General features: G+C 36.9%; 1 protein-coding gene across 3 annotated transcripts in view; it reads right to left on the bottom strand.

Moving 5' to 3' along the window:
- SYT9 (synaptotagmin 9) overlaps positions 1–25,504 on the bottom strand; it is a 67,703-nt gene that overhangs the window by 41,530 nt on the left and 669 nt on the right. The window lies entirely within an intron of this gene.

Genomic DNA, 25,504 nt, shown 5'->3' on the forward strand with positions numbered 1-25,504 from the left:
ACAGAATAAGAAGTGATAAATCTTCATCATCTTGATTTTACTTCTGACTCTTTAGGTAGGAACCATGTTTTTGTGTGAATGTTTTATTTTTGTGGATGGAAATTAGATGGTCATGTACTCATCTTACTGCTATGAAAGATAGTGGGAATGAAGGGCTCTAAACTGTTATGTTTTTCTGGACATTTTCAGATGGCCTTCCTGGATATCAATTTGCAGTAGCAGGCCAAGTCCATTGCAGATAGCTGAGGTCAGTCTAGTGCCAAGCAAAGATGTTTTCTACTGTATTCTAGAGCTGCTTTACAGATAAATTGTCTGCAGACATTCATAAGTAGGGAAAAAGGAATTCAAACCAAACACACAAAAATATATATTTTTTATTTTGTAGCAAAACAGAACACCCTGGAACTGTTTAAGATACATTTAGATGTTGTGCTGGGGGACATTCAGATAAGGTGATTTCATATTGAGATGATTTGTTTAAGTGCAACCGAAATAACATGTGAGAACAACACTCAGAAGTATTCTTGCTGAATAAATAAATTGAATAAATGAATAAATAAAAATGTATACGATAATACTTAACTTTCTTCCTCCAGAAAGTTAAACTTGTTCGGTAAAATTTCTTCTTGCTTGCTTGCACATCTATTTCCTCTAAAAAGGTTTGGTCTGCATTAATGCAAAATTCTTTGACAACTTAACTGACAAATAACAATCTGCTAGAGTTTGTAAGTGACAAAAAATGTCTTTACTGATCTAATATCTGGCTGTGTGAGCTGCAAGTTAGCATTACAGAGATTCTTAGACAGAGAGGAGAGGAATCATATCTTCAAGGACTTGCATTTTTCTTTCTGACTTCTTATGGCTACTGAGAAGAAATTTTATATGTTACGCTCTTCTTGTGAAAATAAACACTTCTATTTTATAAGGAATACGAATACAAATAAGGCATAATAAAATAATAAAATTTGTCATGACTGCATATACACAACATTAGTATTTTTACCATTACCTGGTGTAATATGCATTTATACTGCAAATTCTTATGAACATCAGTCCTCTTAAAGTCCCTTTTATTTCAAAACCTGAGTAGCTCTGCTTTGTAACAATTCCAGTTTCCATGACTCTAGTTAAGAACTTTAACATGTATTTCCACTCACCCACATTCACTGGTTCTTATTTGGATCTGATAAATAAAATCAGATAAAATATTTGCTTGGAATAAATAATATGATACATTTAGAATTTTCTTTCTCTCGTAGAATCACATAAAGTGAACTGAGTTGTGAATTTGTAAATTTATCCTGTTCTTTTAGGAGACAGAAACTATTAATGTCTAGGGTTTCTGAAGAATTTAACTACTTAGAATGTGACCAGTCACTTTTGGCAAATGCTGTATATGTTCCCTCATTGGCATATAAGAGGTTTTAGTAGCGAAATGATGAAGTATGAAGAAAGAACAACCATGTTTTTAAGCAGGAAAGCTTGTTTTTCTAAGCAGCAAATATTCTAAGGAAAAACTGCAGAACAAGTATGAAAATAGAAGTTATGAAGAATAGCTTGAGGAATAGCTAGAGAAAAACAAGAAATCTGAAGTGAAACAGTTTAAAAATGTTGCGGCCAAAGAGAATAACGAAGCAGATTTGACCAGAACTTATAATTCAGACTTATCCTCATTTTAATTCATTCCTAGGAAGTGATCATTTTATGTCTGAGATGCACTTGGTTTTGGCAAAATCCAAGGGAGAACACCAAGAGCTTTATTTTTATTTTATTTTTATTTTATTTTTATTTTATTTTTATTTTATTTTTATTTTATTTTTATTTTTATTTTTTTGTCTCCAATGCATATAGTACACGATGCGTGCTTTGAGTAATGACTGAATATATCGGGATTCCTGCTTTACTGAGGGTAACTGTACAATCATTCGAGACATTCTATAAAAAGAATTACAAGAAACAACTCTTTGGAGTTTCCTTATGAAATAAATGAAATATACATTTCATGCTGTATTTCATCAGTAATGAATGTCAAATTGAAACAGGACAGCCTACAGGCTTTTTCTTCTTGCATTTAACTACTTTTATGGAGAGGAAAGCTAATATACTGTAATTGTGGCTCACAAAGCAAGTACTAAACACAGTGCAGTAGTGACAGATACCCACTCATCCCAGTCCACCCTGGTCAGTTTTTGTTACACACATAAAGTAGTGTACCCAAAGTACACACTGGGTTGTAGAAACGAGTGCACTGAACTTCTGATGTCAGTACATACTGAAGTTTTCATATTGGTTGTCTATTGGTTGTAATTGACTGCAGAGATAAATTCAAAGCTGATCTAAACACTTCTTCAATGTTACAATAGATAAAAAATAAAAAATCAGGAAAATCAAAGCAGCGCACTTCAGGATTCGTTTACTACTGTATCAGTGAAGTACCCACAGGCATGCTACTCTTCGAATGTGAGGTGTCAGCCTGAGTTCACAGAGGGGGATGTAAATTGTTGCTAGTGACTGCTGAAAACAAATGTATTATGTGCCCTTAAATTTCTGGAGTAAAATTGTGCATGGTTATACCTGGAGAAATGTGGCCACATCACAGGGCCAAAGGGGGACACTAAATAAATCAGTGAATGTGAAAGGTGAGATGTTACTGAGAACTTGTTAGATTCAGAGGGAAAGCAAATCTTTGGAGGGAGACAGGGGGACAAAGGATAAAGATAATAGCTAGATATTGTCTTATGTATTGTTATCTTTTTGCTTTGCCAATCATTTGTACCTTCCCGTCAGCAATACCTGTAGCTGTTTACTCTGGAAAAAAGGACAGATTATGATTGATACATAAATGCTAAAGAACCATATCAATAACTAACTCATTATGGCTAAAAATTCTGGCAGCTGCCAAGGTTAAGATGTTTCAGCTTTTATGGAAAAAAGAAGCTTATTTTTGCCCTCACACCTGTATGTAATGAGAGGCACTTCTTAACTAACACAATTCTTCAGAAAGAACTATTCAGTCAAAACATAATTTGTTTTTCACTTCCTTTGACATTAAAGGTCAAGATACAAACATTTTAGCATTTCAGGGTCCTAATGGTGGTAGTAACTTAACTGAATATTTTAGCTCTGCATGTGACTAGAGGTTTCAAAAGCTGCAAGGGACCTTGCAGTGCATTTAACACCTAAGAAAAGCAGGAAGTGATTTTATTATAGATATTTAAGAAATGTTTACAGGATTTATTGCACAAGAAAGGAGACATTCGCTTTTAAGCTCCAGAGAATCTATGGTTAGCTAAACTATTGGAAACTCTTTCATACAAAAAGTCATTTTTTGCAACGACTGCATGTTCAAATCTATTTACCACTATCAACCACTGTGAAAGTGTGTAATTTCAATGTACCTAAAAAAACGTTCTGCAGTTAAAAAATTAGCACTTAATATTTTAAAAGGGAATTTGTCAAAGTGACCTCAGGCCTACAGAAAAATCCTCTGTGCATCTTGGACAGCTTGAGTTTGACTAGCAGCTGGATGCAAGCATAGTGTACTCCCAGGACTGGGACTATTCAAGAATAAGCAAATAAGATAAGGTGTCTTCTAACACCTTTCTTGTCAAAATCTTCAGAGTGCTTCTGCAATGCAAAATGCATTCATCATTACTTTTCATCAGCTGGCAACATCAACTAATTTCAAATATCATATAAATATGAAAAGAATCTAGATTTTTATATAAATATGAAAAGAAATGCAAATCTAGATTTTTAAGAGAAAAAGGAAATTTAAGAGAATCTTTAGAAAAATCTATGCTACTGTTCTTCAGATTTTCTGTCTTTACTTAACAGCTTAGTGACTGTTTCTGAGACATTCATTCATTCTGTGCTGCTGTGTGGGCATCTAATTCTTAATCTCTGAAAGCTACATTTAAGCACATAAGAGTTTTTGGCCCACGATATGCAACACTGCAGATGTTTTAGTTGATAATTATGTTCTAGGATGCATTTATTTTCCCTAAAGAGACATTTTCAAGGCCAACACTTGGATAACACCAAGACCCATTCATTTTAGTAAGGCAAAAATTATTTTTTTATATGGGTACAGACATCTTCCTGGTAGATGTAAGTTTATTGCACACAATACGAATATACTCTTTCTAATAGACAGCTGGAAAATAAAAAGGAAACAGGTTGAATTCCATTCTGGGTATCAGCTGAAGCTGTCTTCTTTCTTCTTTCCTCATCTGAGTGGGAAAAAGACCTCTCCCTGGAACTAATTCGGCTCACCCAGTTTTCTTCAAGAAGAACCTGTTGCTTCAACTGACTGTTTTCTGACTCTTTAAACAGTATAAATCCTGTAGAGATTTCATTGATAGTGACCACTTCAGACATTTTAATGATAATATAAAAAAATAAAGTGCAGACTGTGATTATGCTTGCGTTCTGTATTTGATCCAGGTCTCAGCTCAAGAAACCTCCTGACTCAGCACTGTTGCATCTGGATTAGTCTGTTAGTCTGCATGGGACACGCCTTAGCTGTGAGAAGTGGATCCTGTGCTGAGATACGGTAAGGAAATGCTTTTTAGTTGCTTATCAGTTGGTGGTTGTTACTGTCTGACTCATACTAAAGCCCAGTTGTATAGACGAAGGGGAGACCATTAAGATTTAGGACAGAATGGTGCTTTAAGGTGATTTTTTACATAACAGGTCAGATGGAAAGAGAACTACTTCAGCTCAGATATAGTTGTGGTAGTGGTTACTTCCCAGATGCAACCTGTGTTTCATTCTTCTTGCTCCCTCTCATTTCCATTAGTAAATTAATCAGGACTGCATGAATGTTATCCTCTGGTGGTTTATGAGAGCCTATTTGTCTCCACAGTGATAGGGAAGGAGAGTACTAATGCTGTCAGTCCCAAATGAGATGCAAGACTTATACTTTTTTTTTACTGTCCCTACTTGTTAACTGTTGTCCATTAGCATCCTGTACAGCATCCCATCATTCTCTCCACACTGCCTGTGAGAAAGAGCTCAGTTGTGTCTAATCTGGTTGCTGTTCCACAGGCACACATGTTCACTGCCTCTCTTGAACTCAGCGTCATCTCCTGCTGGAAAAACTGTTAGCAGTAACTATGATTATTAGTTAATTTGCAGTTAGCATGAGTTGAAAGAGAGATGTTTTGCTTTGTTAGTTTGATCCTTCTGAAGTCACCAGTGGCCCCACAGTTCTGGTTACTCTAGTTTTTTTTTACATTTCTGAAGCTTGATTAAACTCTGTGAGAATAGAACATGCTGCTCTTTGAAAGCAGTGTGTGCAGAGTGAGAAAAACCCTCACTGAAATGCCCCTGCTCCAGATCTTTGTCCTGAATTCCCAAACACTTTGGAGCTTTGCCATAGTAAGCTTTCTGGAGGACAACTATAACTATCTTTATTTTTGGCACTCAGTACCAAATATTCTGGGTACCAACTTTAGTAACAAGCCTGCCAGGAAAAGAGCTCTTGCTTTCTTCAAGAACAATGGAAAGCCATGCTATATAGGAATAGACAGGATTGCTCCATAATATTATTTCTTTGTTCTGGAATCATTGCAGTCACAGAGCTTATTCACAACAGCTCAGAGTTAAGATGTGGGTATACTGCTACTCAAACTAAAACTAGCACTAGACTTGGGCATTTTTTCAAGAACAAAGTTTATTAAACATTGATTCATTTTTGTTCTGATTAAAAAAAGCTAATTTTTGTTTTTGACAACAGATTCCTGGCCTAAGAAAGAAATCAATTTGCTTGTTAAACATTGAAGAAATCTTCTCATATATTTGTTTTATCAAATAATACCAAAACCTGCTATTTAGACATTTTTCTTCTAAGAAAAATCAACAACTATGCAACATTCTTAAATTTCTTTTTTAAGTAATTGTACAAGCTTGAAAGATGCAAATGACAGGAAAAGATAAAATGAATTTGATAGTCATCCTAGCCAAAGAGAAACTATATCTTAAAAATCTTACATTTCTGCCCCCAAAAGAAATTGTTCATCTCCCTAGGAACAAAAATAGAAAAGAAAAAAAGAGTTTTTGACATTAACTAAAAAAAGAGGAATTATTTATGTCATTTACTCAAGAAGTAATTCCTATTTTCTGAGTCTTCAAAAAAAAAAAAAAAGTAGGAAATAATACAAATGAATCTAACAACTGAAATAAGTTTGTAATTTATTAACTTCTTGGCTGTCCTCTGAAGGTACTCTGAATGCTCCCTGAAGTCATATATGTACATTTTATGAAATGTCCCTTATTAGAAAAGGCAGAATAAATTGAAATTATTTAATTTCTTTCTGCTTGTGGAATACATGCAGTTGTATTAAATTTCCTTGTGAATTAAAATTATTAAATTGGCAGTTTTAATGAAAAATTTCTTCAGACCTTGGGTGAAACATAAAACGTCAGCTTTCTGCCTTTAAATAGTGTTGCCATTGTTTGAGAAAATCAAAGAATGCTCTTGAAATTTGGTAGAAAACATTAACATTTTGCATGCATTCTCTACAAGTATTCAAACATACTCAGTTGAAGCTATTGGGAATTAATCTGAATCTGGAAAATGTTAATGGAATGAAAACAGTCCAAAAATGTGTTTGAAAACCCTAATGGTTCTTTGAAGAATTACTAGTAGTGTTTTTCTGTTCACATTACCAAGTAGCTGGTAGAACAAAGCTGTTAAATTATCCCAGTGGTTAAACTGTTCATCACTAAGCAACTTTTCGCATCCTTCCATAAATATCAAAGTTGTTGATTGTTGAAAGGTCTTTTTACAAGTGGACCACAGAAACCAATAAGTAGCACAGTCGTTAAAGGTGAAATGGGTTGAAACAGCAAAAAAGTTAAAGATGGAATTGGGATCTTCTGATCTTTAGTCTATCAACTTTCCAGCTGCTTCTAGTAAAACAGCCTGCAACTAGGTAGAAAGAGATGCACGGAGTTTACTGAACATTGATTAGTGCACAAAGAGGGATTATGACCAGTAAGCCGGTATTCTTCTTCAAATAATATAGTTATAAGTTAGTTACTGAGTTCTGAGGAAGCTGTTATCTCTGCAAATGCACCTGCCTTCTGTTAGACAGTAGGCATACTGCACATACAGTGCAGCTGAGAGAATGAACAGGTTTTTGAAGAACAAAAGTGATACTGACATCTGAGAAACTGTGCTATGATACTCTGGAACTCTGCAGACAAGAGGGATTGCTTACTGTAAATTCTTCAGTTAAAAAACCAAAAGATACCTAGTAGATCCCAGCAAAAACAACACAAAGCAGTTGGGATCAATGTCTATAATGATATTAAAGCAAACAACAAACCAATAATAAAACAAAAAAAAAAAAATTGAGGTTTTAATAAACATAGTAATGTTAGAAAATCCAAGCAGGAAATCTAAACACTATTCACCTACAATCCTGTCCTATTCCAATAGTAAAACTTACAGTAGATCCATACTCTCTGTAATAAAACCCATCTTCTCAGGATACAAGATGATATATATATTTCTTGACAGTATGTGAAACTGCTATTGAATTTAATTGCCTCTTTTAACTTAGAATTTTGTAGATTTCAATGTTGATACGTTTTCTTCTAAAGCAAAATCTGAAGTCTTTTTAATAGATGAATTCCATCTTTTGACCTTGAATATGCAGAGGTAATAGATCCCTTTCAAGGACTGCTGTATGGTTCCATATGCAGAAAACAATTGCCCTTTCTTACAGGTAGAATGAACAACTTGTTTCAGCATCCTTAGCCCTGGTCTTCCTAAATAATGCAGGATGTGCCCACAGAAGCAATTTAGTATTCAAGTGAGAAAGGAGAAGGATTCTTTCTGGTGCAGATCTGCCTTGTGTCTATACCTGGCAGCATTCACTTGAGACATAGCACTGAGGGGTGTCTTTGAAGTATCCAGTCCTCCTGGTGAGACCAAGGCTGCAGCCAGACTCCTGCTACAGCCCTGGAGGTGCAGGTTCCTCCTGAAGCCCACACTCTGATGTGTGCCACGGTCTGGCAGCCAGCCCAAACTTTACAGCTAGTAATGGCACAGTGGGGCTGCTCAGTCCTATAATCATAGTGGTGCACAGCATGTCAGACTCCTCATTTGGGACCACACAAGCTGGTAATGTAGATTTATCTGTAATATCTTTAAGTTACTCTCCCCGAAGTCAGTGAGGTTTACCATACAGGAGGACTATGAGTCTGAACATGAGCTATGTTAAAATCTGCCTATTTTTCCACTCTGAAAAGAACCAAACTACCCCACAAGTTTGCCTTATTTTGGATTGTATTTTTCTAAGCAATTAAATCCCCACTTTTGAGATCCAAATAACAAAATAATATATTGTACACTTCAGAATAAATACACTATAGCAATTACACTTAATTGCATATGAGTTTCTCAGTGAGGCCTAGGATAAAACAGAGGTGACAAGCAATTTAGCAGACTGTATTTTCAGTGCCAAAATCAATTAAGACATCCCAACTCCTGTAAACATTAATAGTAATTAGTAAGCTGCTTGTTATTGTATGTCTTTGACTGATGTCCAGTATGTACTGCCTTGAGTTTAGCTACAGTGAATACTTACTAGCAAGTGTTTTACAGAGACTGAATAGCACATGTTTAAAGAGAAAGAACAAAGTATCTGTATGTACATATGCTGCTGCCAGGGGCTCAAGTCTATTTAGACCAGCCCATGGATGTCATTGACAGAATACTTCATAAAAATTAATTACTAGGCAATGCTAAGCAAAACAAAATGAGGCTGAATATGAAGCAGTGTTCATAGTATTGAGATTATTATTCATTTTGGCTCACTATTAGATGATGTTAGTAACAGGGGATTACAAATCCCTTCAGGGGTTGTTCTGCAGTGAAATACCACCAGTTGCATAGTATCTTTCTTCTTCTGAAACAATTTCAAATGTATTAGGTTCACTCAAGCAATAAATAAGAAAAAGGGTGTAAGTAACCTAACCACAGAGTAATAATAATAATGGTACACAGAATAGCTTTCTTAAAGATTAGTTCAATTACAGTCTTTCTCCAGTAGCAAAATGCCTTAATATATCTGTGTTATATGCCAGTATCTCCAAGTGGGTGTGCAGAAAGAAACGGGATGTAGAGAAGGAATCATCAGTTTTGCAAGGCTCTCCACTCAAAACCATGGCCCAGGGAAATCTGTACACGTGGCAGAATGACTTCTTTCTGCACCCTCAAAATTAAATAGTATGATGAGGAAAACAATGTTAGCAGCCCAACATCCCTCAATCATAATACCATAGTAGTGGGATACTTAAGAAAACAGCATGGAAACGCTAAGCTGCTATTTCTACATCTTCTATCTTCTCCCAAGCATTTATCTGCTCGATTGCTCTTAGATCTGGGGAATTCCTCGATTTTTGAAGAACTCCTTTTCTTCTAAATGGGAAAAATCAAATGGATATAACAGAGTAAACTGATAAGTTTCTAGGCACTGTTTTATTCCATCTTCTGGTCTCTAGCCTTGCTTAAGAAAAAAACCCCAACAACACAACTAGCAAATAGCTAAAGGAGTTTCTTCTCAGCTCCCCAGAGACAGTTACAACCGACTTTACTTGCCATCTGCAAAGCTGATGATAGGATTTGCTAATTTTTCACTACTTCAGCTGAACGATATCAGGATAAATTTCATGAACACTTGGTCCTTATTTATCATTCAACATTCCTAAGCAGATAAGGTATCCACCAATTTGAAATACTTATACTGGTCCCATACAGACAAAAAATATTAAGGAATATCACGCTTTCTGTGCCTTGATTAAATTATGAAAATAAGTACATAAAACTATACTATATTAACACTTTTAAATTATTTTAGAATCAGGTTCTTTTATGCACCCTTCTCTCTGGAAATACCTGTGATCCTACTTCCTTTAAATTAACAGTATTCTCACCCTCAGGTAGACATCTAGTGAGGCAAAATTAGGTTGCTAAGTTCACAAAAATTACTTTTCCACACTGTAGATTTCTAATTTCTGCTAACAGCGCATTGCATTGAGGGAAAAGTTGATCACACTGTTGCATTTTAAAGGAAGAATTTGTGAATTCCTTGCTGTAGCATACTTCTATTATTCAAGTAAAACAAAAGGAAATAAATGAAATAAGATTAGATGATTCAAAATAGATCATTATAATACTAGTATCAGAGAACGATGGAATGATTTGGGTTGGAAGCAACCTCCAAGATCATCTAATTCCAACTATAGAAAAGTAATTCGGATAAAATCAGTCATTTCTTAATTTATGGAAGCACAACTCATAAGGCTTAGATTTTAAAAAACACTTGAAGGACTTATATAAAAAGTTCTAAGTATCAGTTTCATTCACAAACATATCTTGGAAAGTGCTTCTCTCAAGGATTACTTTGAGTTAAAGTAGTACAGAACCAATGAGGTCAGATTGGTTTCCTCTGTCTTAGGAGCTTTTGAAATCTGATTTACAGTAGAATTAAGTGGTACCTCAAAAAGCATAAAATCTGATGAAAGTAGGGAAATGGAATCATTTTTGAATGACCAAAATGTGAATTTTTAAATTTCAAATATCACCTGTAAGAGTGAGATTATTTTCACTTAAATAAAAACTTGACAAAAAAGGGAAAAGAAAATGGCAGCCAAGAAAAACTGTAAATTTCAAAGCGCTGTCTTTTCCAAATTTGCAGACTGGCAGAGGTCTGTCAGCAGGTTGCTCAGCAGAATCACAGAACTAAAGACTGACTAAAGACAGTTTCTTTAGAGGACTTTCACATAAGGGAAGGATGGTTCCTTTTATGACATTCTTAAACATCAGGTACATTACTGAAATTGATAAATATATATCTTTGATAACAAGTAAGTGAAGGCAGTAAAAAAAAAATACACTGCTCAAATGGAGAATGGGGACATATTAAAAAGCCCCCTCCCTCCAAGAAATACTTCATATCTTGTATTTCTGCTACAATAATGTGAAAAGGATTACTGTTATACTAATCCTTTCAGTTTTTCTTTCAAATGGCATCATGCCGAGATATACGTTTTCAAATGTAACCAGGCCAGGAAAATACGTGTTTGAAAGCGTACTGCTGAGAGGCAGAAAACTAGCAAATGCTAGGATATGCAAAAAGATAACTACAAGTTCCCCTGTCAGTTGCACAATCAGATACAGGTTAGAGTCTGGAGTGGGATTTAGATCTGAAAAGAGAAAATCAAGCTTGCAAACAGTTACTGTGAATAAATTCCATATCTAAACATTCAGATTAAGCCCGGCACAGAAGCTGAGGTTTTGAAATCCTGTTTATGCTTTTATTTATTCCCATTTGAATGCGTAGTCCATCAAATCTCCACATCTCAATTACTGCTTCCTTGCTGATAAGAGAAGCACATTTCTATTTGCTAACTTACGCAGGAGGAAAATATATGCTGTTTATTATTTATAAGAGTAAAGTGCTGAGAGGCCCCATCAAAGCACAGGCTCTTGTCTGTTCATTGAAAATACACAGACATATTCAAGCACTTCCACCTAAGTCGGAGGGCCTAACATTTTCTCTTGGCTGCTTTTTAGGCAGTTTTCTGCCCAACGCTTTACTGAAATCACATTTGAGACATACCCTGCTCTTTCTCGGCTGATTCCAAGCAGGGGATTAGCTGGAGCTTTAGCTGCATATCTGTACTGAAAAGGCAACTAGAAAGGCAGAGAAAAAGCAGCACCAAGTGAATTCTCCAAGTTGAAACACCAAGTGACTTGGTACAGTTCAGGAAGGAGCCATGGTCTTCAGTTCCCAAGTACTAATCTATCCAGCCAGCTGAACTGTGAATCTAAACAAAATCATTTCAAAACAGTTTGTATTACTATATCATGGAACAATATCTGGATGTAAATCTGTGCTAACCCAATATCTCCTATACCCTTTTGTATCTTTGAGGTCCTCATTACTGTGGCTGTCTTCCCATTACTTTGAACTGACCACAATAGTATAATTCCAGTAAACAATTCACCGTCAGGAAAACAAAGGCTTTTCTCACCCCTCCAAAGATTATCTAATAGGTAAAACAATAAGCAACATTTGGGTTATTAAATTTGCTATTATTAATATACATCGCATGAACACTTAAAAGCTTGCATGTATTTACTGTAACTTATGGGAACAGACCTGCTTGAAATATTCCAAAAATGGGGGCTCTCTCCTTGATTTGAAAGCTAGTGATCCAACAGCTCTGCACCTGACATTCTTCTATTCCTATCTTGCAAAAATAAATCTTTATTTAGTGTCAGCATTTCCAGATTAACAACCCTGGTATGTGCCATATTACTCACAATGAATCCAAGATCTTCTGCAGATACAGGCACCAAGGTGATGTTTCTTTTTTGGCAGGTCTTACACTGTACTTAACGAAACCATGTTTCAGAATGCTGGGGTGCAATAGAAAAGTAAAAATCGCTCCCCTTTTACAGCTTTGGATGCTTTACACTGTTGAAGTCATGGGCCTGTGTGTTTTGTGGATGCAGCTGACTGTTCTTGCTGTCATGCATTTCACTGCACCCCTCTGCTGATTGGTTTATCGCATCTAATTTGGTCATACGTCCTCGAGATAGCATTTTAAGGCACTAATTTTGCAGCTTTCTGCACAGTTTTGCAGAAAGACAAAATCAAAAGGGGAATGCTAAACATACTAGGCTTGGATGCAGCATTAATAAAAGAAGAAAAGAGAAGAGCAGAGGCTAGAGGGACTGCACAGCTTCTTTATAGCTCTGTCTCCTGTACAGCATACATCATACTGTTCACAGGGCTGGAGAAAGAATGAAGAGAGTGGAGAGGAAAAAGCAAAGGGAAGAGAGGGCTGAAATCCTTTTTGTACACTCATAATTGCAACCTTTGCAAAAATATCTCATGAAGTCAGCAAGACCATTCTGAGAGTAAATCCAGTGTGGGAGATGGTTAGGGACGCTGCTTAGGACAAAAAGACCAGGTGAAATAAAATGCAGTAAGATTTGTGCGTTTGAATTCCACTCCTCCCTAGCTCTCATGATTTTGAATGAAACATTAATACTGCTTCAGATACTTCTTCCCTCCAAGGCCAATCAGCTGCTCGGCAGGGCGTGAAGCGGTTGTTCATCTGAGCAGCTAACAAGGAAGTGGAAGGACAGAGCTAATTCTCAGGCTTTCCCAGCACTGCTGAAGCTTGCATTTGCCTTGACACATGGGGAATGACCTGAAGAGCCTTTTCCCACTTTGGAATAAGAGAAGTGGTACTGTATTAATTCTGAGTAAACAAGCCTGACTTGTCAGAAGAGATAATTATTCACTGTACAACCACAACCACAGTTTTGAGATTGGAGTAGACACCTTGTCCTGCTTAGTACCATGGCAACAACTACCACAGGAAATCTTCCTCTTAAGAGGGGTAGAGAAAAAGGAGGTATAGTAGCTAAACTGTTGAAAATGTTAAATCCCTAGACTTCTGTTTTAACAATATTTCTGTTCCTTCTCAGTGTACAGAGCCTCCAGAACAAGAAGTAAATCCTGAGATTGTATTTTAGATGTTGCTGAAGGTAACCAATTACTTTTCTCCCCTGTTTGGGAAGGAAAAAAAGTTGAGATGGCCAAAGTAGTTTCTGGGTGTGTTGCTTTTAAGGTCTGTACCAGTTTCTAGCTCCCGAGAAAAAAAAAAACAGGAAAGAAAAATGCATCAAAAGAAGCAAGTGCAGTTTTTGCTCACAGTGCTAGGTCTCACATGTAGCACTGAACCACAGAAGGACAGATACGGTAATTACTGTCAAATCACTCTGGCAAAGCTATACCTTTGCACAGCTATTTTGGGCACTGTTTTAACTATTTTGTCATCACTAGCTCATAGGAGCAGTAGGAAAGAAATCAACCTGACTAGTCAAACCACTCATTATAACATAATAACAGAACAAGAGACAGGTAGAGAATGAGTAAAGTAGGCATGAACAAGACATTAACTTGAGAATGAGAGTATAGATAAAAATGTTACACCCTCTGTATCTAACAGAAGCTGGCAGGAACAGTGATGCTGCTGTACAGGAAGGAGCTGAAGTGACAGTTTTTCCTTATTAGGAAAAGTCATGTTAGTGAAGTTTTCTTTCTTAATTAACCACATCCCTTGTATCCAGGATAAATAATGCTTTCTCAGTCAGGCTTGCCAATTTAGGAACTCGTTTAAAAAGGCAAATTTAACTGTAATAAAAAATAGAAATAACTTCAGAGGAATAACGAAGTGTATCCACAACTTATCCTGACTACTACAACTCTGTCAAGCAAGGATTTCAAAGTCCCAGGCTTCAATTCAATTAATTATTGCCAAGGGACAGCAAACCTGCTCAGAGCTCTTTGGCCTCTTAGGAACATTAGTGATGCCCATCTCTTCTGAGATCTGGTTGGCACCTCCGCTCCCTGCATCCATCTCTGGAGTTGTACAGGAGACAAATTTCCTGCTCAGATTTGCTGTACTGAGGGGTTTGTGGACTTCCAGCACCATACAATGAACAGAACTTCTTCCCAGCAAGGGGTTCCTTTTATCTCTTTTGCCTTGTGGGACAGCTAGAAATGCAGAACAAACACATCAAAGGAAAATAAAGCTCAACACCACACCTTTTGGTTTACCAGTTAAATCTCTTCTCTGTTCTCCCATGTTCCAGTCCCATACTTTTCTTCATTTAAACTGATATTCTATCTCTCTGTCCTTGACTTAGATGGGAAATAATTTTTAGTTTGAGTCATTCAACCCATCACTACCATTTATCACTTAAAAAAAAGAAAACAAAAACAACAGGAAGATTAAGTTGGGTTTTTGCAACCATGGATGCCTTAAGGGAACATGCAGAAAAAGGAGTCATTCCTGACAGCACAATCTGTTCCAGAACAGCCAAACATCATAGAATTAAACAAATTTGGAGTGATTAGTTTAGATTTGTCTTTTATATAATCACAAGCAAACTGGTAAAATTTGAAAAAAATAGTACCTTTAAGATGAAAATTTTCTGTTCAAAGTTTGCCTTCTTTTTAAAAGCAATATCAGATCTCTTTTCTCTTGTGTTTGGTTGCTATTGAACTAAAAGCTCTTTTCAGCAGGTAAGAATTGTCATAATGCCATTGCTACATATCCTACATCAGCTCTACTACAGGGAAAAGAATAGCACTCAACAAGAACCAACTCGATACGTTTTTTATGTCCCTGTAGCCAGGCTCATGAAATATTCTGCTTGTTTAGGCTGTGCTGAGAGACCTTAATATAATAAATACTTAAGATCAGCCTATTTATGGTAAGCTTCCCACAAAAGATGAAGTGACTGGTCATTAATTTTATCTGTTAATCTCCACCAGGGGAAAAAAAAAAGGAAACTTTTCTTTGGAATGGGTAAAACATATGCTACAAATTGAAACAAGATTATGAGACTGTCTCATTGATAATTTTCTAATTAGCATTGCACATTATTTTCTGTATATTAGGACAAAAGCTTTCAGTAGACAATTCAGCAGAATTAATTATTTACAAAATCTGGTTATTTATATTACGTTTATACAGTCAACTGTATAGGCATGAACCTCTAGCATATTACAAGTAGGTACAAAGTTTTAAAATAGAACTCTGAAAGGTACTTCATATGGCGATGCAATTACATATTCAAATCATGCTAAATTTGGGGAGAAAACAAGATACTTATGAAGTCAAGGAATTAAAACATAGATGAATTAAGATTAGATTTTCCTGAAAGACTACATGCTTCTGGACTCTCACATTGTTCATCTAGAGTAGACACATACAAGCTGTATATTGGCTTAACACATATCTATATATATGCTGGTTTCAACTGAAACCAAGGTATGCTTCAATTCCAAATAACCATAGGAAGTATAAGGGGAGGAAATCCTGTAGCGTGTCTACCAGAAGAAACCAAACTGATTTGACTTGGCTAATGAATGTTGAAAAGCCAAAAAACAGTTAAAAACATTCAGCAACATAAAATACACGACTTAGTGTGATTACAATAACATACCAAATGTGCAAGCCACCAGCTGTTGTGTATAATGTTTTCTTTGTGTCACAGGATTTTTTGTACTTTCCAGATAAATGGATCAAGTACTCACTACTTAACAGTGCAATAGAACATGCAATAAAGATTTCTCTCGTAAGATGATAATCTTTGGGAATTGAAGGTTGTAAAAGTTGCCGCTGACAGGTTTTTTTTCATAAAAGAAATCCTTTCATCCGTAATTATTCTAAATTCTTATCACTTGATCTAAAATTTTGTTAACAGTAAAGCTTTAGACTAAAATAATCACTATCTTTAGTCTAAATAGAGCCACAAAAGCTTAAATTAATGACAAAACAGGAAAAAAATGCACAATATAGTGTGTTCTTAAGTGCAGCTTAGCTATAAACCACCAAGAATCTTTATTTTTCAATGAGGGAAGTACTAAAACCTAGGAATGTGTTGACCAACATTAAAGTAAACTGAAGGATGAATTGCAAAAATATGATGTGCCCATACTATATAAGGGGAAAGAGGAATTACAGCTTCCAGTTACAAGTCTGTTTTTACTTCTTATTAAATATAACACTGTGACCATATTACTTGATGATCTGCATCATACACCTGCCTGGGGATCTCTTCTTCCCAGACCACAGCAGACAAAGGGATCGAGGAAAAGCAAAGAAGTTTAACAGCTACTTCCTGCCTCAAACTCTTGTAGGTGAAGAGATAACAGGGAGGGCTTTGGCTCCAAGCCTCTCTGCTAAGCTGACCTGTGAGCAGTACAGATTGCTCTATGTTACTCTTAGTAAAGGAAAAGGTAGGGAACACCTTATTTTCTGATTCAGTTTAACCTGAAAACAGGACTTGGGTTGTCACTAAGCAGCACCACCATGAACCTCCTAGGAGGAAGGATGCACTGAATAATAGATACCAGATCTATATTCACCTGGTTCAGAACACCATTTAGAGCTATGCTGTGAATGGTTCAAAACAACTGGAAAAATGGAAGGTCTTCCTGAAGGAAGATTTTACACTACTTAGAAAATAAAATAAAACCTGCAAACATTTCTTATCTTCCTTTTTCCGAGCACAGAAACAATATGAGAAAACAATGCTTAATTCTCCAAGCAATCCTCCAGGTCTGCACTGCCAACATAGCTTCACATGCTATGGCCTAGCAGACCAGTGGGACATAGAAGAATCATGGAATAGAATTCCAGTGGGAGTAAAATAAGGAATTGCACTATTCAGTGGCAAGAATGCACTTGTAGTCTTGTGTATCATATAGCTAACTCTTGAATCCACTGTTTAGCAGCAATCAAATTTGTAGCACACAAAGGTTTCCAAGAAGTTTAGATCTTGATTATGTCATGCAGTCAGTTCAAGGAAGCAGAGCCTACTATTGCTCCACCAAAAGAAAAAATGCAATTCAACCACTACATGTTACACACCAAAGATGCTACACTAAAGACTCAACTTAACTGGATCTGCTGTTCACAGAACTGCTTTCTATGACAGCAGTCACTTCAGAGTCACATTTCTAGGTCTCTGAATTGCCAATGTAATTAAAATCTCACAAATTAGTTTGGAAAGGAAATTCCCAGAAAGATATTGGAGCAGAGGTGAAAATGTGGCAGAGCACTTGGACTTGAATCACTCAAAATTTAACAATACAGAACTCGAGCAGTACAGAATAACGGCATTCTTGTAACAAGTGTTCATGTCTTTGATGAATTAATGACCTGTAAATCCATTACAGTTATACCTCTACTTAAATGATCAGAGTTTTGTCTCCAAACATAAAATCTTGCCTGCAAAAATTAAGCTTTCAGATGTTTCTTAAGGAACTGCAATTAGCAAATTCTTCCCATTCCCCCCCCACTGTCTATGGGAAACATGCAAAACCTATTGAAATAAGAGTTATGACAAATGCACTGATAAAGTTTTAGTAGCGAGAACAGTCATATGTGCAAGTGCTAAATTTAGCCTCCTGTTTTTCATCAGCAAAACTGGCATTTAAGAGGAAAATTCAGGTATCAGAGACGGTGTACTATTTAACTATCTTACTTTTAAAAAGGTTGTTGTTTTTGCCATTACTTTCTAAGCTCTTCTTTATTGTATATATTTTCATCACAATTCAAAACACTGGTTTTCTTTAATATTCTCCACACGTTTGTAGGAGACAAACTGTGGTATGACTGTAGAGGTAACTGGCTTCTGAGTTAATTGATATGTCATTCTGACTTTCAGAATGTCTTAAAAAATGTGACTGCAACAACTTCAGGAAATAAGTACTCTTGATATAAATACATGTAAAATGAACTCTGTATATAAGAAAACACTTTAAAATATATACAAAACAGCATGGTTGACAGTAGTCTAACACAAGCATCACACAATGTTTATGCCATAGTTTTGATGTGTAAGCACATACTGTAAACAGCATAAGTTACATATAATTCCTATGCGAGATGTAAAAACAGAACGGCAGCGGAAGCCCTAGAAACCTCTTGCTTTCCACACCTATTCTGGATGCAGATTCAGGCATCAAGAAGGGCTAGAAAACCACCTTTCTCCTTTTTCTAATAAAACTCCTTCCCAAAATTACTCAAGGAGAGCAACGGCACAATTTATCAGGGTACTACAGAACAATTCAACAAATCTCCATCCACAAGTGAATAGGAAAGGGACAGTTTAAAGTAGCTCTGCACCATTAAAAAATGTAAGCGACTTTGGTAGTAAGGTATCTTTCCTTTCATATTTGAACAGTATATATAATATGACTAAATATGACTATGCTCCAACCTCATCGAAGCTCATGATGATACTTACGATGATGAGGATATGAATGATCTTTGTAGTCTTCTTTTTCTTGTTTCTGGAGAGAAAATTTAAAGTGAAACATCTACACACCTCTAGGTTACTTGAGGAAATAAAGTTCTTTCTTTCTCTATGTAGTTATATTGAGGTGAGGGGTCTGGAGCACAAGTCTTATGAGGAGCGGCTGAGGGAGCTGGGATTGTTTAGTCTGGAGAAGAGGAGGCTCAGAGGAGACCTTATTGCACTCTACCACTTCCTGAAGGGGGGTTGTGGTGAGGAAGGGGTGGGCCTCTTCTCCCTCATAAATAATGACAGGACGAGAGGGAATGGCCACAAGTTGCGCCGGGGAAGATTTAGATTAGACCTGAGGAAACATTTTTTTTCTGAAAGAGTGGTCAGGCACTGGAATGGCCTGCCTAGGGAGGTGGTTGAGGCACCATCCCTAGCGCTGTTCAAGAAGCGTTTAGATGAGGTGCTAAGGGATTTGATTGAGTAGCTTAGTGGGTAGGGATGGTGATAGGAGGATGGTTGGACTAGATGATCTTGTAGGTCCTTCCCAACCTTATGAACCTATGAACCTATATTAAAATAAAACCTTTATCTTGAAATGTAGTAATTTATCTGTTCGTCCGTTTTCATTCATGTTCTCCATATTTTCTTTTGCAAAGAAACAATTGAAGCTATCAGGCCATTAGCAGGGACACAGTTCCTTTTCTCTCAACATAAGATTTGCTCTATTTTGCCACTGTGTTTCAAGTTTCAGAGTTAGCTGTTTAAACAAATTTCGTAGGAAACCCAGATGTTAAGCTTTTCCAGTAGCACAGGAAAATCTTTGGGTGCTTATTTCTTTACACAAAACGAAACTAGCAGAGAATCTCTGAATATACATGCAACAGGAAAGAGTTATATTTACCGCCTGCAAACTCCCTCTTGAAGTTTCAGAAAAGAAAAGCAATTCCTGTTTTTAGTTTAAGGTACTAAGTCCACTGCATTTACTTCTAAAACAAAATCTTGAAACCATACTTTGGATCTTGAAATTCAAAAAAATTGGGCCTCATACTTCATTGTTCACTTGACATTGTTAGTGAATGTCTTGTACTTGTTTTCTGTCCTGTCAAGAGATTTCTACTGACAGAGTATATAGAACACAATCTTGAATGGCACCATTTTATATTCATTTCTCAGGAAATGAGAAGGTAATAAGGTAAAAAAAATGGTAAACAATGGCTCACAATGAGTAAAAAAATATATAATGAAAGTTTTACTCCTGACTTTACAACTACGTAAATGGGTGTTGAATTTATCTACATAAATCTAGATGTATTTATTAACTTGATGAAACTATACAACTTTTTAAGTTCCTGAAATATAATTCCATATAAAGAATCTTGCCTTACGATCATGTTAGAATTCTCTTCTGAAGAGCAAATACACACAAAAGATCAGCTTCCAGTGTAGGAATTAGCCCCCTAGGATGACACTCCCCACAAAAAAAAAAACAACTTGGATTCTCACATTCCTCTGGAAGCTGGGAGGCCACAGTTCATCCTGCTAGGCCCTTTCATTTCTTTGCACTTTCATCCTTCCTGAAGCATTCATCACTACATTACTTGCAAAAGTGTAAGATGCTTAAATTCTACTGCAAGAACATGACTGCATTATCATAAATGGCACCTTCAATATCTATTGCATTTCAATGCTTACATTTTAGTCCCTTGACTGTCAACAATCTTTAAGTCAAATAGCAAATTCTGACATTCTGACATTGTAGGGTGAATACCCCCAAAAGAATAGCACCCACACAAAATAATAAAGGTGGATGGTGTATTTTTGTATGGCTTACCCAGATGGTATAAAGACAACTGGTAAACAAGGAAAGGCTCACCTGAGACTCCACAGGGGAGGGATCTCCAACAAGAGATCCTTCCCTAGTGGTGGTCAGTCCTTAAATGAGATCTGGGAGAGGTGGAGCCAGACTCCACCCCTTCTGGTCATACAGGTGAACTGCCTTCACCTGTGCTCCTGTGGCTGACTCAGTGCTCACCTCAGGTGATCCATCAGTGGTTCAGGCCGTGATTCAACAGTTCTCATACAGACACAATACAATACTGACTTCTTACTTAGGACCTGTAGCATATATTAATGCCTAATGACCATGATTATATTCACAGTATTCACGATTTTTCTGTTTCAGCATCTATTAGCCAACTTTTAAGTTGGAAAGATAGGAAAATCTACTTTTATTTCTATTCATTATTCCACTCACTATGACATCAGTGAAAATTCATTATGATTAATGGACCAGCCTTTTTATATATTTCTTATCTCCATAAATGCCTTTTTTTTTCCCCCTCAATCCTTAAGCTCATAACAGCTTCCCATGACCTTTTCAAACTTTTTATTTTAAGTTTTCAAGGGTTTCATTTTTGTACTCTTTAACTGGAGGAAGAAAAATCCAATCTGTAGAATGTGCTAAGGCCATGTACTTTTACGTAAGGCAGCTTTTATATTTTTCCTTTATGTGACTGTATTTTAGTGATATAAGTACTGGAAAACATGTAACTATGTTTGAAGCACTTCATTCCTGCATCTAGCAGTCAGTAGAAGGTATGTAGCCAGAACAAGTCATTGCAAAGTTGGCAAAACACTATAACAAAAGGCAGTGCAGAAATTCATCAGGTCTACGCAGAACAACGGCAGCGTACCACTACCATTGCTCTGCGAAGTTGTCCTTGCTTAAAAAACAAAACACACACACACAAAAAAAATAATAATAACATACCAAGGAGAAAAACAACAAAGCTTTAAGGTTGATTTCTGAAGCATTTTTCGATACTGACACAGTCAAATTAATGAGAATGGAATTCTAATTCATACTCATGCAGCCTACTCATGCTGGTAGAACAAGAGCAGAACATAGTTCAAACCACCAATGACAGTTCACATTCTCTCTCTCTTCTATGCCATCTATGTCCTGTCCTAAATTTAAACAATGTATCTCTTCCTCTTGATTTTTTTTCCCCAAAGCATCCATCTTTTTTAAAGTCTAGCTGTGTACAAAGACATATATGACATTTTTGGCAGTTTTGATTCATGCTCCACCATGTTCTTCAGTTTAGAAGTTGCAAGGTGACTCTATTATAGAAACAGACCATAAAGAGGTGCAACTTTGGGGGTCTTAACTTCTATTTTCATAATTTCTGGTGTCTCCATTCAGATTTCCCACCATCCTGTTTTTGTTACACCTTGGTATAATTCCTTCAGTCAAGCAACTTTTATTCCAGTGGTTACTTCATTCTTTGGGCAACCTGGTCTAGCTGGAGGTGTCCCTGACTATAGCAGGTGGTTTGGAACTAGGTGATCTTAAATGTCCCTTCCAACTCAAATGGTTGTATGATTCTGTGACTCTATGTTTCCTCATCTGCAAAAATTGCTATTGGCTTTACCTGGTGTCATGAAGTGATCTTGAGGGATTGTTTTCAAATGTCCATATTGACAAACATTTTCGTTTGAATATTTACGAGGTCCATATGAGTTCTCATTTATGATTATATTGCATATTTGGTATGCTTAGTCTTTCTGCAGCAATTTATCCTCATAAAACACCTCTATGCTATAGAAATATTATCAACATTTTACAAATACAGAATGAAGGAATGAAAAAGACAAAGATGCAGCCTATTAAGGTATCCAAATGCTAAAGGATGCCTACTGGGATTTTCAAGGGTGGTCTGACATGTAACTCCTATTGAGCTAATTGAAGATTTTTTACTAAATGTGTAATTTGCATTTTTAGTTTTCTGAAAACCCTTAAAATCTGACTCACCCATATCACCCTTCAAATCTAGCAGACCAGTGCATTACATCTAAAACTCATTAGCCCTTAAACTTATGTTCTAAGTAATGCAGTGCTTCCCAAAATAGAGCAAATTATGTGAAAAATAAAGATGCTGTGCATGTCACTGGCACCCAGTACCTGGCCTGCCTTCTCTCTGCTGCACCTCACTCTAAGCTACACACAATACTGAGGTGGGGGCAGGCCCCAGACACAACTGCATGGACATAAGGTATGAATGAGGGGTTCTCTGAGGTCTTTGCTGCTCAAGACTATGATGGAGGAACTGTTAGACCAAGTTTGCTGACAGACTCACATGTTGGGCTCAGCATCCCCACAGTTCAATTTGGCTTTGCAGTAGCTAATGCACCTGTCCAGTCCTGCTGCCACCCACATGGTACAGCCAACTACATTAATGGCTGAAACCGAGTCTGCTGCTGCACGTCATCTATATCCTTCATGTGGCTGGGGACAGGCAAGTAGTTGCATTATTAGAGAAAAAACATGCACAAGCAAGGGGAAATGCTTTAACTACTGCACAAAAGCTAATTGTGTATGTTCTCTAGCTACACTTTTCTTGACTCAAACAATGTTGTACACACTGGATAAGAGATAATGTCTTCAAGATGTGCCAGAGGAGGTTTGAGATGGACATAGGGAAAAACTTCTCAGAAAGAGTGGTGAAGCACCAAGGACATGGAGTCACCACCCCTGAAGCTGTTCAGAAGCCGTGGAGATGTGGCACTGACAGACATGGTTCACTGGGCGGGCATGGTGGGGATGGATTGGGGTTGGATCTTAGCAGTCTTTTCCTACCATTATGGTTCTATGATAATATGACATCTTTAGACAGGTCTGTTGTCTGGCCAAGCAGGAGATTGCTAAATTTGTCACCCACCAGTTGAACACATCACCTTCACACAGCAAAGGAACATAGGTTATAAAAATTACATCTTGATCTTTTGCCAAGTTCTGCTACAATGACAGTCTCTTTCAGCACAGGCTTTCTTCACCTCTCTGTTTAGGCCCCCAGTTGTTGGAGAGTGGTTGGATCTGTTGTTGGGGCTTCTCCACCATTATTAACTCAACAAAATTCACAACATAAATCAAGCCAATATACTATCCTATGGTTGCAAATCATTTTATTTATTTTTGGAAGTCGATTAGACAGGCTTCTTGCCATCACATTCAAGGACTGGCTAAACAAACCTTACGGGCAGCAAGTTTAGTGGGACACCTTATGTATTTTAATCAAAGAAATGTGAGGTAGGGTAAATTAGTATATTCCTGACGTAATACTGCTACTCTACAGAAGTGGTTTCTGAGACAGGGCTCATGGGTAATGCGTTGCCTGCTAGACCCTCTGAGACTGCCTGCAGCTGCAGAAAATAAAAATGTTAAAACTGAGGCCAATAGGAAGATGCTGCCTGCAGCATAATTGCTCGCTGCTGTTGCGCATCGGCTGGCGAAGGTTAGGGAGCGCTGCTCTGTGTAACCAAGCAGATTTGCAACAATATCAGAAGTCTGTTGTGTAATAATGCTTTAAGCAAACCAGGTAGGAATAAATGCATTTTATTTATTTATTTATTTATTTATTTTGTCTTTAGGTAGAGGTGATGAATTTTTACTGAGCGCGCCGTGTTTGAAGAATGCTCCCAAATCGATGCCAGGTGCTCTTTGCCTAAAGCTGATGGAAAAAAACAGGTACTTCTTTAAAGAAATATGGAAAGCTCTTATTCAAGTTAGACGAGGCTGAAGTCTTTCTGTGCATTTCAAGTAATTCAGTATTCAAAGTGAGCACTGATTCAAGTAGACATTTTAGGAATCTTCGCCCGATACACAAATACATGATTGATCCCTTGTTAAATGAAAATTACAGAAAATCACAGGTGTCTGTCACCAAAATTACTGCTTATGTGAACAAAGAAATTAAATTGGCCTATAAGAACAAAACAGATTTGTAAAGAATCTTTATCCAACATTGATCATTATCATTGCATGAATTACTTTAATTTGAATACTTTTTAGTAAGAGAGAAGCCAGAATGGCTGCAAATAACACTGGATACAAGCAAACTTGTATCCAGACTTTGCTTGTATCTCCTTATTCATTTATCATGACAGATGAGCTTTCCTTCCTCCTTCTCTGAATATTTTTGTATTTTTTCTGGTTTCCTCCAGACCCCTTGGTATATCCAAGCATTTGTCAGTAAGCTGCACTTCCAGTCCTACTTCAGACTTTGCAAATGACAGAAAATGTTTAAGAATACAGTGAGATTAGACTGCCCTGTGCTAAATGAGCTAACTAACGTCTGTCAGAGAATACTAAGGAAATTAATGTTGGGCTGTGACAATAGCTGATCTTGCACCAAGGCTTCTCAGTACTACAAACGTTTACTGACTTCTCTTTTAACTCTTTAAATGTATTTTCATACTGAGCAGACTCCACTTGATGATGTAAACATAAATATAATAGGCTCCTACTTCAATCCGTACTTTGCCTTTCCCTTATGACCAGAGCATCATTAATCTTTCAGCATTTCTAAGCAGCTGGAGCTCAGCTTCCTCATTAAGAAGCTTCCTTAAGTGAAAGTTTTAAAACCGGTGCTATTGCCAGGATACGAAAAGGCAACCATAATCCAGAAACACACATACACAAACATTTAGTTTGCATCTTGTCAGACCTACAACCCCCACACCTGCTACAGTCGTGCGAGAAGCAGCCGGTTCGCCTTGTGAAAACGCAGAGCTGGAAAGTTAGCTTAAATTGTGTCGTGCGTATGCTGCACCTCAAACCCTACGTCTATACCATTAAGGCCACGG

Source organism: Cyrtonyx montezumae, unplaced genomic scaffold (genome assembly GCF_038088225.1).
Source record: "Cyrtonyx montezumae isolate F1298 unplaced genomic scaffold, pur_monq_1.0 scaffold_10, whole genome shotgun sequence".
Lineage (NCBI taxonomy): Eukaryota > Metazoa > Chordata > Aves > Galliformes > Odontophoridae > Cyrtonyx > Cyrtonyx montezumae.